Source organism: Brachyistius frenatus, unplaced genomic scaffold, assembly GCF_029030835.1.
Source record: "Brachyistius frenatus isolate BFR_SWC_R1_liver_20210118 unplaced genomic scaffold, ASM2903083v1 Contig_510, whole genome shotgun sequence".
NCBI lineage: Eukaryota > Metazoa > Chordata > Actinopteri > Embiotocidae > Brachyistius > Brachyistius frenatus.
The window spans coordinates 51,625-64,467 of record NW_027211109.1 but is presented as its reverse complement, the minus strand read 5'-3'; positions in this window follow the sequence as shown (position 1 = coordinate 64,467).

The window sequence follows — 12,843 nt, the reverse complement described above, 5'->3', positions numbered from 1 at the left end:
ACAACACACACACACACACAAGAATTATCATTCAGCTGTGTAACTTTTTTGCCTCTTTTAGATCATTGTTTTTGATTACTGGCTGCTTGTTGCTGGTTAAACTTCCTGCACTCAGGCCAATGCAGCAAAACCTCTAAATAAATTCACCATACATTATCTGCCCAACATAAATACACACAGCTGACAGAGAAGTTACAGCGGCATTGTTTTGTATGGCAAATATTGAATATTGAACTTATTTTTATCAGGTCAGGTTCATTCTGTGTGTGTGTGTGTGTGTGTGTGTGTGTGTGTGTGTGTGTGTGTGTGTGTGTGTGTGTGTGTGTGTGTGTGTGTGTGCGCGCGCACGCTGGCCTTTTGACCTGGAAGTCCTTATGGTTCCTCAGAGACGGCCTGAAGGGTGTGGAGTATTTCTGTCCTGCCTCGTCCTCTTTGACTTATTAGTCTGAACAATGTGAGGTGATTGGAGGAAATTCCTGCAGGTTCAAGGCTTCTCAAACACACACACTCACATATACATACAAAAAAAACACACGTTAGCAGAAACACTAACATCACATCATACCAAAATGTAAAAACTTCACGGAAAATATTGTTTAAAAAAATTGTTAATGACATGTTTTTTATTCTTATTTTATATTTTCTTTTCTCTTATTGTCATGTGAGTTTTTCAAAGAAAGATGACTCACAAAGTTACAGGTTTATGAATCTATTCATTTATTCATTCAACCTATATTCTAACTTGAAAATAAACCGAGGCAGAGACTTTAAAAAGAAGAAACGCAGAAAAGGACCTTAAAAAAAATGGGGATAAAAAAGTAAAATTAATCAAGTCATTTTAGTAAAACAATAAAATTGGAAGAATGCAGCAACAAAGATTTTACACAAGTGAATCAACTCAAACAAGAACAGCTGAAAGAGGAAATAAAAAATTTTCAATTGGCCAAAATATATAAATACAGTAAACTTTAGAAAATTCTGCATATTATTCCATTTGCAGCTGCAATGACATTCTTTTGTAATCCAATCATTGCTATTAATTATAGGTGAAAAATAGAACAGCTGTAACTGCCATAAAAACGGCGAGAAATTCCAATATCAGTGTGCAAAACACGTGCACATCTTCCAAACATACATCAGGTGCTGAGCTCAAAAATTATATTATGATGTTCATTTTTCAAGAACTCAGTGTAATAAAATCCTCACTTCCATATTTTTTCTTTATTACATTTAGTTACAAGAGTATGTTTATTTCCAATGTCCCAAACTTTTCCTACATCAAAGAATCACAGGTTCAACTCAAAACTCACAAGCAAAGCCAGGCAGAAGTAATTATTTAAATAAAAATTACAAATACAGAGCTTATTGAAAGTTAATCAGTCAGTTGTGAGTCACCATTGAAAACACTTTGGCTTGCCAGGATGTGTAAATTATTTCTGGATAAGGGATTTTTTTTTTAGCTGCAGAGCATTATTGGCCACAATCTATCTATGAAGCATGTATTAACCGCTGCTGCAGTTATGACTGTTGACATTATAATTAAAGAGGAATTTTGTAACTGTTGCTGATTACTTTTTAGCAAGTGGGACTCACTCATGACTTTTTATTATACAGTAACTGCACATTTATACCGACAGATTTGTTTGCTTCAGTAAGTAAGAGCCTCATTAGCACTGTGGCATTTATTTAATAATGAATGACTTGATTAATGGGAGCAAAAAAGCAATTATTCCAGCTGAATTACTGGTCCATAAAGTATTAATAAGGGATTTATTATCTATTGATAACACCATTAGAACTTATAACTTATGGGCTGCTTAAACCTGTAACCTAAAGATTATTAAATAATGTTTTGATTGTGACTCGTGGATTCAGTGCAGTAATAATCCCGCCATCATTCCAATGTGCTGCCTCCTCACTTCTTTGGTCTCTCCTTCGGTCTCTCTTTCAGTCTTTCCTTCCATCTGGTCATTCGTCTATTTTGACTTCCCTCCCTCCCATCCTCCCTCGTTCTCAGATCAACTTGAGGTGTCTATGGGAAATCATTAGTATAGATTGTTCTGCAGTGCTGCATCAATACACACACACACACACACACCCTCTCTGCATCTAATAGCACAGGGATGTTTCTACCCTCTTTGCTGTTTAAATTGCGTTACTGAGGACAAATTCTCGGCCAGGGATTACCATGCGAGTTACTATCAGCATGGTAGGAAAAACTTGACACAGTCAAACACACACAGATTTCTAAAAATGATGACAAACACTCAGGCAAAGACAAAGGTGCTCCTTGTCTGTCCGCGAAAGTCAGTGGTTCTCGGATATCAAAGCCGAGGAGGGAGAAAGAACCACAACAGGATGTGGGTTAGAGTGACAAAAAGAGAGAGAATTTAGTGTGTGTGTGTGTGTGTGTGTGTGTGTGTGTGTGTGTGTGTGTGTGTGTGTGTGTGTGTGTGTGTGTGTGTGTGTGTGTGTGTGTGTGTGCGCGCGCGCGCGCGCTTGTGTGTGTGTGTCTGTAAAATGTATCAAAGATAAGAGGGAATTTCCATTGAGAAAAGAACTAATTTGACACTGATATCAGACGTATCTCAAATTCTCCGACGCACTTTCGTGAATGTTTGCTTTTCTATAATGCTACTTATCGTCTCTGCCTGCTATCAAGCCTCACATATGACCACTTGCATTTCAAACTTCTCTTTTTCTGCCCTTCTCTTTCTCCTTCTCATTATTTGTCAGATTGGCATTTAGCTCTGGTCTATTAATATTTCATGCAGCCACTCCAATACCTGCCTATCAATAACCGAGACAAGACACACCTCAGGTCCTATCCATCATACTCACCACTGACCAAGCTGCACAACTCTGTGTGTGTGTGTGTGTGTGTGTGTGTGTGTGTGTGTGTGTGTGTGTGTGTGTGTGTGTGTGTGTGTGTGTGTGTGTGTGTGTGTGTGTGTGTGTGTGTGTGTGTGTGCATGTGCGTTAATATATCATTTGTTTCTGCTGACAAAGCCATAGTCGTCGGCTTATATAAACGGGCTGGGAGATCGAAAGCAGCCATTTATCATTTCTTTGGAAACCAATTCACATTGTCAGGTGTACACACACACACACACTAAGGCAGAAACACGCTGATGTTTAGAGACACATAGGGTTGAAAAATATCTTCATATTTTTCTCTATTGATGGATCACAGAATGAAAAGTTTACAGGAAGCAGTAGAAAAAGCAGTTACAGCCATAATTCAATTAATGTGACAAGATGCCAATAAAATAAAGTGAATAAAGATAAAAACCTAAAAACTGACTGCATTAAGAAACTGCATTGATTTAGTTTGCTATAAATAATGAATTTATAAAGAATTTCAGAAATCTATAGGCTCAGAAGTGCTAAATTAATCAGTTTTGTTAAATCAAAAGCTGTTTTCAGGACAAGTATAAACTTTCAGTTTAACCTTTTGACCCAAAGTGGACAAGAAAACCTTGAAGGGTAAACGGAAAAGTTAAAATTTTCAAATGTACAATACCGTGGCAAGTGGGCCAACTCCATCTGAGAGGAATAGTATGTGTTACAATCAATATCATCGGTAATTAGTGAGATTGTATTCTTAAATCAAGTTGTTTTATTTTCTTCGAAATAGTTGAAGAATCACACAGTTGAGGATGCTAAAGTGCACAGTAAACAAGTGACATAAATACATCGTTTTTCCCTGAAAAGGAAGATACTGCTGTACCAATGTGACACAGATGTGCAGGAGGTTATTCTTCTTCTGTGACGGCTGCTGCTGTTTGTGAATGCAGTAAAAGGCAATGAAGGCGTCTCTCTGTATTGTCCTCAAGCCGGTCCAGTCAAACTATCATCAGCATGCAAACGTGAGGCTTGTTTTAATCCACCTGTGTGCCTTCAAAGCAACTGAGTCATTTCAGCACGTTGGTGCCATGCAGTAAAAAGTGAAAGTGGTAGACAGTTTATGGAGAAAGCACACCAATAATCCAGAGCAAACAAAGTAACTAGGACGGTTCATCCATTTTCTGTACCCACTTTTGTGTACTTGTCCCGCACGCCTGCCTCTATTTAACACACTCAGGCATCTGAATTAACAAATTATACATGGAATAGATCAAGCAAGATTGACTACTATTTGCTTTGCACTTGAACCATATATATGCTGATTGTTTTTTTTCAGTAACGTGGAGCCTGGAAGAGACTGAGTGGTATTATCTGTGGATCAGCCAACTCCCCGTAACAAGAAAGGGAATCAAAGCAGTGGGAGAGACGGGGCGGGGCGGAGGGGGTGCAGAGATGCAGGGTAGAGCACTTCAAAGGTGAACACAGAGTTCACACAGATATGAGGCTCAGACAACAGGGCCGAGCCCACATAGACTCAACTAAAAAAGAGAGAGGGCAGAGCTGAGAACGTACATATAACATACACACAGTGGGGGGTTTGGGGGTAGCCAGTGCTGTCAACAATAACATCCTTCATTCTTGCAGTGTGTCTGTGTGTATAAAAAGCCAGCTGGCAGCCAGACAAGAAGAGTTGAGGGCTTCGGGGGTCCACTCAGGTCTTTGGAGGGTGGGGTGGTGGGTGGATACTGTGGGGGTGTGAGCCAGGTATCAGGTGTATCTGGCCTGAGAGGCCCCTCGCATGGGCATCCTATTCACCTGCTGCCCGGGCCCCGGACAAAGACTGGGGCTCCGCTGGGGCCACAGACAGACCAGGTAACACTAGAAGGTCTTAATGGCCCCAAGATGAAGGGAAGATGGTTAAAAGAAGATTACAACATGGGAAAATGTCGGGTAAAAACACAGCTTTTTGATGATCTGAAGCACCGCCATCAACAAAGTGGCTTTTTTTCCCACGCAGCCATTTTGAATGCTTGAGCGGGGTGATGATTCCCAGAGGCCACCTCGACTTACAGAACTGTATTATTATTATTAGTTTTCAGTCTTTGACAGTAATCATCTTTGGATAGTTCGATTTAATCATTGCAGGAAGCTTTAATCCAACTCTGCTCAACTCCCCGTAAAAACCTCACATTTATCCCGTTTTACCTTCTTTATTTGTGAGACGACAGTGTGGAGAGACAGGAGTTATAATTATGAGACTATTGACACGTGGCATAAGTGAGATATAAGTTAACGATTTTTTTTTTTTTTATATAACGTTGGACAGACTCAGGCCAGCTCTTACCCCATGTTTCCAGTCTTTATGCTGTGCTAAGCTGAGGGTCAGGGTATTAGATCTTGTTACCCAACAGTGTCTGAAATGGAAGGAAAAGGCGGCCATCGCAGTGAGTAGAGTCGCGACAGTATAACTATAATCACCACCTCATGCATGTATGCCTCCACCAACCAGTCAGGTTGCATTTTACATCAATGTCTGTTTATATGCATATAATATATGTAGTGACAACTATAAAGGAGTTAGGCCTATAAAGCTGAATCTGTTAGAACACAAAGTTGTAGCCATGACAACAGACAATACCTCCAATGTGGATGCTGCAACAACGAAGCGACAAGTTCTAAAAGGTGGACGCTTCACACACAGAAGATCTATACAATCACCACAGTATTAAGGTGGACACACCAAATTAGTGTCACCAACGAAGCATCTGAGGAAATTGTTAAATGTGATCACAATCTCGTCTTCTGTTCCTGAGTCATGGTGTTGAATAATGACCGGAGAAGTGTTTTTGCAGAAAAAGATATCGTCCCGGGGAAGTTGACCTTTGACCTTTTGGATCTAAAGTGTCATCAAGTCATTGTTTTAAAAGCAGGGTCATCCGCTCACATTTGTAGTGTTGCACTTGGTTGTTCTCGTAAAAAAAATGCCACATACAACTGTGTGACCAATGAAAAGAGAGGGTTCAACAGAGATAAACTCAAACCCAGCATAGTTTCTCTCCTCGACACAGCTGGCCAATCATGGCATGAAGTGTGTGAGATTGAATTAAATTAATGTTTGATTCTGTTTTCTTAACCTGGGGAGCTGCAACATGTTTTCTTCAGCTGTTTACCATTGTCAAAATGCAGGATAATTTCAAGTGTACATTACACTTAAAAATATAAATAAATATAGAATAAAAAAAATAATCTCCAAGGCAGTGAACAGGGTTAGGCTGATTAAACTTTGTTGTTTTAGTGGCCTTGTGCAAATACTTCCAATCCTCACTGATCTTAAAATGCTGGGGGAAAAAAAGGTCTAACAATGTTTTATCACATCTCTGTGTGTGTTCTAATAAAAGAGATTATGTGTATGAAACTGATCCTTGTTTCAGCACCAGAGTCGCCGTGCAACAACAGCACAACATAACATTTATGAAAGAAAAGACGTTTTGATTTCTGCATTGTTCTGTACATTTTACAGCGAACACATACCGACTGTAGAGAGCTGAATCTAAACAATAATTACCATACCTTACTGACATACAGACAGACAGTTGTGTGTTTGTGTGTACACACATTGTTCCATTAACAATGTTGCTTTAACTCATAAAGGCTTTTTTTTTTTTTTTTTTTTTTTTTTTTTTTTAAATAATTGTAAAAAGGCTCTCGTTTACTGAGACAAATACAGTGTATTTAATTTTGGACATTTGGAGATTAATTTTTTCGGCAAGAAGAAAATTCTGCCTTTGGCCTGATATAATTTAGCTTTTCTGTTTTCAGTTATGTTTTCCTTTTTTTAAAGAAATGGTAGAATAAGGTCGCCAAACACGGTTGTGGTGGGACGTGTGATTGACAGTGGCAGTAATTGTTTTTCTTTCATTGTAAGTCGTGCGTTGAAGTGGGTGGACACGGTGGTGCGGTGATTAGCACAGTGCTCTGTGTGGAGGTTGCATGCTCTCCCTGTGCCTGTGTGGCTTTTTTCTGAGCACTCTGGCTTAATCCCGCCTTCCAAACACATGCATGTTCTGTAAATTAGTGATCCTAATTTGCCCGCAGCTGTGAATGTGAGCGACCTATCCAGGGTGTACCTCCAGCCCCCCAGTGACTTGATAGATGATGGATAGATGGATGGAAGTTGATCTGTGAGAAGAAATATTGCATTGAACATTAATATGTAATATATTATTGTTATGTTATTATTATTATTATAAGCAGGTAAAAAATAAACTGTTTTCAGTGGTGACCTAAATAGGCCACCACTGTAACATGTCAATTGTATACAAATGTTCATTACTATCTCCTTGCTCTGTCCAGGAAGTTTTTTTTTTAAATTCTTTTTTTATTATCGTTCAGGATTTCTGGTAATACTACATGTAAAACTCTTCCGGCATTGCATTTTTTAGGAAATTGCTTTGTTTTGGCCCTTTTTAGGAGTAAGTAAGAGGTTCAGTTACTCATTAAAACAGTTTTTTTTGCTGTGTTGTTTTTGCAGAATAGCGTAGACTGTTTACTGTTACTTTTGACATTCGATTTCTTTTTTCTTTTTTTTAAGTTATAGAGTTGTAATTATAGGGGATGAAATGGTGGAACAGAGCACTACAGTGAGGAATGAGGAGAAAGAGATGCAACTATGGCGGTTAGGATGGAAAAAGTAGATACATCAAAGAGCAGAGGAAGAGAGAAACAGCTGGTCAGTATGTGTGTGTGTGTGTGTGTGTGTGTGTGTGTGTGTGTGTGTGTGTGTGTGTGTGTGTGTGTGTGTGTGTGTGTGTGTGTGTGTGTGTGTGTGTGTGTGTGTGTCTCTGTCTGTCTGTTTGTGTACATGAACACACCTTCAAAGAGGACCCTGGATGTGCGAGCCCACCTGACTTCAAGCATCAGTATAGGGACACATGCACTCTCATGCACCACTCTCACATATAGTGTGTACGCAAACCCCACCTGTCACTGAGTCTTTGCGTGTGCCTGCATGTGTGTGTGTTTCTTGTCAGTGATTAAAACACACAAAAGTCACACACAGATAAATCACTAGCTCTGTGGATGTTCAGCGGGTGTTCGTGTCCTGACATGTCCGGGCTCGATGCACCAGATCAGCCTGGATTTCAGCCTCTCTGGAGGAGAGAGCCAGACTGGAGCTGCAACGTAGAAACAGCTGAACACTGATAGGTGAGGAATATTTTTGCTCTGCATAGTTGTAGGTAGAGTGTCCTACACTTTATCTGTGATGCTGCAGGGGGGATTTAATAGAAAACAGTCTTGCTAAAATTTATACAAAAATTTAAAAAAAAAATCCCATTTAAATCCCATTCCTGGTCATTTAATCCAGAGCTGCTTTTAAAATCAAATGTCCGAGTCAAATCTGGAGTCTCTCAAATACTTAAAAGTTCAAATGTTAAGTCTTGTCCAATTGTTAGTCAAGATGCAAATCCTTCTTTTTTCTGAATGGTATAATTTTTCCTTCAATATTCATGTCAGATATTCAGTTTCCAAAGCTAGTATAGTTATAGTCACAGGATTGGACCCCTTCAAAATCTGAGCCATGAATGGTACGACCCTCTCGGTTCAAATTATGTCTGCAGGAAGTTACTTTTCAAGTCGAGTCTTACAGCCATCAAGTCAAAACCTCAAGACATATTTTTTGTGACTCAGTCACTTAAACTTTGTCCTCAACAAAAAGCTGAAGAAATGTAAGGTGCACTCCTTTATTTTACTCTTCTTTTTCAGTTCACTTTTTAGGTACAGAACACTCAAATGAGATATGTTTGTTGAGTTATTCGTCGATGTAATCAGGCCTGCACTTCAGACTACATGACTTTACTGGAATCCACAACATGAAATCAGACCTCAATCTCTGCAAAACTGCTTTTGAAAGTACAGCTGAAGCTCATACAGTATGAGGCTTCAGCAGTCTATGTAAGCCAAATTAAATAGATATCTTTTAGACGGTCCTTTGTGGAGTTGATGGTGAGGTAATACCTTCTTAGTCGGATCTAACATCAGGAATAAACATGTCCTTTAATATTTTTGATTAAATGTATTTATTTGTAGGGTTTTCCCACCTTGTTTAGACACTAGGAATGCACCTTTGAAGTCGGCACAAAATCCAAAACTTTAGAGTTCACTGTTGAACTGGTCACTGCAGGTGTTTTAAAGCTCAACTTAGGTCTCCCCGATTTTTGCGACCAGTCATGCACCTGATGCCTGACGCGTTCCAGGTCACCTCCACTTGGTGCAACAGGACAACAATACATAGATCACATGTGAAACTGTTCCACAGTTATAAAGCAGCAACTGTTGGGCCGGATAGTCTCATGCGGCTTTGTTCTCAGGGTCACGTCTACAGAAAACATTGAGACTGGTTCAGGATGTGTTTGGTTTGGCTCTGCACAAGTGCTGCAAGCGGAGGAAATTGCAAGCTTTCATAATTGTGTCAGTATAGAGTAACTGTGATTTAATGAGCACTTATCTCCGACACAGATGATGTTTCCCCTTCTGAGTAGCTGATTTACGGAGGCATTTACAGTTTGCATTGTGACAGAATTAATGAATGAGGCTCTTGATTAGAGAACACTGCTTTCTTTCACTTGTCAGTAAAGAGCACAAATATGATACTCTCAGTTTCTGAGAAACAGAGAGAGTTTGTGTCAATGTGCAATTGTGAGAGCATGTGAATGCATGTGCATGCCAGAACTCATACACTGGAAATCATTTTTAGCTGGTGTGATTAAAGGTTTTCTTACTATCGTAACAATGTGACGTGAAGCAACTTTTACTGAGACGCAGCAACAGCGGCCTCTGTGGCCACAAGTGAAAATCACACAAATCATAACTATATTACAAACTATCAACTGCAATATACTGTCAGGGTGAGTAAGAATTCATGGGATGATACTGTACAAATATAAGCTAGTCAACTAAATTAATTTCACAACACTTGGATTCCCCGACACACTGTGGTGCAAGCTTGAGTGGCAAGCTGACAGCAACCAATGCCGCAGCCCTTCATACCAGTACCGATGTCCTAGTGTGTTATCTAGTGAGTAAACATCGCCTTAAGATGTCTAGGTAGCAGCTAACCCGCCATCGAAATGGGCTGACACTTGGTTTATAATCAAAAATGAGTGAGTTGGCAACTTTGCTAAAACAGCAGAACACCAAGCAAGAGCAGAAACACGAGAAAAATGTGGTGTAGTTAAAAAAATAAAAAAATAATTGTTGCTAGATGGGATCAGCTTCGGGGGGGACGCACACCCTAAACCGTACACTGCTGTAATTGGTTGTTTCACTGTCAATCAACTGATCTCTCGACAACATTAATCAGAACTCTAACCCTCCTACCAAGCAACAACCAATCACAAGAAGAGCGTCCCTCCCGCTGATCCAGTCAATGCACACCAGAAGGGTGGTGCCAATTACAGAGACACTCCCATTGGGTTACTGTATATAGACAGGATACGGACAAACATTGAGGTGGTTCGAGACAACATGTTAGGCTGTCCTCAATTGTATGTTTGAAGGGTGTGAATTACTAACCTTCATTGCAGTTAGCATTGGTTTTATCATTATGAAAAGAATCAATGACTTATTTAACACATATTAAAGACATAGTTTCTATCATATGTGAGAAGAACTCTGGAGAGTTGTAATGTCAACGATGCATGATGGGAAGTCTGCCAACATGACCATCAAGAGTCCTGAGAAATTTGATGTATAAACATTAGTTTGGTCATTCAGTTCAATTCAATTTTAATCCAAAAAACATCTTCCCTTTCAGAGGATTCATGATTTTAGGTTCTCTAAAGTTGTAGGAAAATACAAACTTTTAGGTGAATAAATAAACTTCAAATGAATAAAACAAAATCTTTTATTTAAATTAATGAAACAGTTAGTTGATCCCGCTAAATTAAAGACTATGTGCCATTGAGACGTATTGAAGAATGACCTGAGGTTCCAACATTGTTTACGTCTCAGCAGGTCAAAGCTCCTTGGAACCACACACACACACGCGCACACACACACACACACACACACACACACACACACACACACACACACACACACACACACACACACACACACACACACACACACACACACACACACACACACACACACACACACAGACACACACACACACACACAGACATACACATGCACTGATTTAATGGAGCCGCAGCCAGGAAAGGAAACTCCCTGGCTTGGAAAGGCAGTGATCACTCATATCCTGATCTTCTGATGACAGTGTGTGTGTGTGTGTGTGTGTGTGTGTGTGTGTGTGTGTGTGTGTGTGTGTGTGTGTGTGTGTGTGTGTGTGTGTGTGTGTGTGTGTGTGTGTGTGTGTGTTCTTACAGTGTCTCTCATGCTTTCTTTTGCCATAGTTACTGTCTGTATTCATGTACAGCTGCTGCAGTATGTACAAGACAAGCATTCCACAGCTCTGCTGCCATTTGTTCTACAAACACACACACACACACACACACACACACACACACACACACACACACACACACACACACACACACACACACACACACACACACACACTCACACTCGACACACGGATGCTTTTCCAAATATTGTCTGTCACCTCCACATGTCGTAACTCCTCAGGTATGGATACTGTCATCACAGTCAAACACCTCGTTCTGTCTTTGTTGAAGTCTTTCTCCATTTAAAGAGAAATTATCTGAGATGACAACAACTGAATAAGATTATCAAATATCCTCTATCTGTGCATGTGTTTGTGTGTGTGTTCGCACAGCAGCTGTGACTGATAAGAACAAGCTCACAGAATAATATCAATTAAAGTTCATATATTGATTTTATTCAATAATAATAGCAGTTTACACAATAACTTCAAAGAAGATTATTCTAGGACAATCAACCTGGTAACAAAATCAATTAACACTGAATTGTTCATTGCATTTTTTGGAATGCACTTCATTGCTGCATCAACATATGCAATGTGCATTACTGTAGTCTCTCAGGAGCTTTAATCCATAAATATTTTAAATCCAAACCAACCGAATGCCGTCTGTGACAACACGTACGTCTGAACTCACAGCTTCGTGTGTCAGTAGAGAGCAACAGATAAAAGCACAGATGAAGGCTGGTGTTGTTGTGAAGTCATGTTTTGTTCTGGAAATCTGGCAAGTCTTCAGCATGACCGCTGTCTACACCTCTCTGAGAACACACACACACACACATACACATACACACACACACACACACACACACACACACACACACACACACACACACACACACACACACACACGCACACGCACGCTTTGAGAAAAGGTTCAATAAAACGTCCCTGTCAGTCTTTCATGTGTGAGGCTTAAGGGCTGTCAGAGTAACAGGAGGAAACCACCATGCTTTGATAGGCCCTCCACACTGAACAGAAATCTGCACACGGCATGCTCGGACGTGTGGCTGAGTATGCGTGTGTGTTTGTGCATCTGTACGATAAATATCGTCAATTTCCAACACCCAGTAAGACCACTAGGTATCTAAATAAATGTTAAACAGCAGGAAGGGTAAACAGCATTGAGTGCCTGTTTCAGTGCGGGCGTTACGCATCAGTGTATGCACTTATATTTCAGTTCTATTGGACACATGGCCTCCATAGACTCCCATTTAAGTTCTCGCATGAAATACAAAGTCAATGCATTTTTTTCTACAAGTCATTCTGGTGTTATTTGCTAAATTCACTCTTTCTGATCAGTGTTCTGTCGAACCATCTGAGAATAATCCCATCATTAAATAGATATTTGGCCTCAAAAAGAGGCTTGTGGGCGTGTCTGTGTGATTGACAGGCCTGTGGTGCAGCCAGGTTTCTGATTTAGGTGGTGTAGCGCCCCCCTGGTTCTCACTCAGATCCATCGCTCGCCATCACAGATAGCTTATATAACCACATTTTGGACAATATGTCGTTATTTGATACTGTCTTACTCC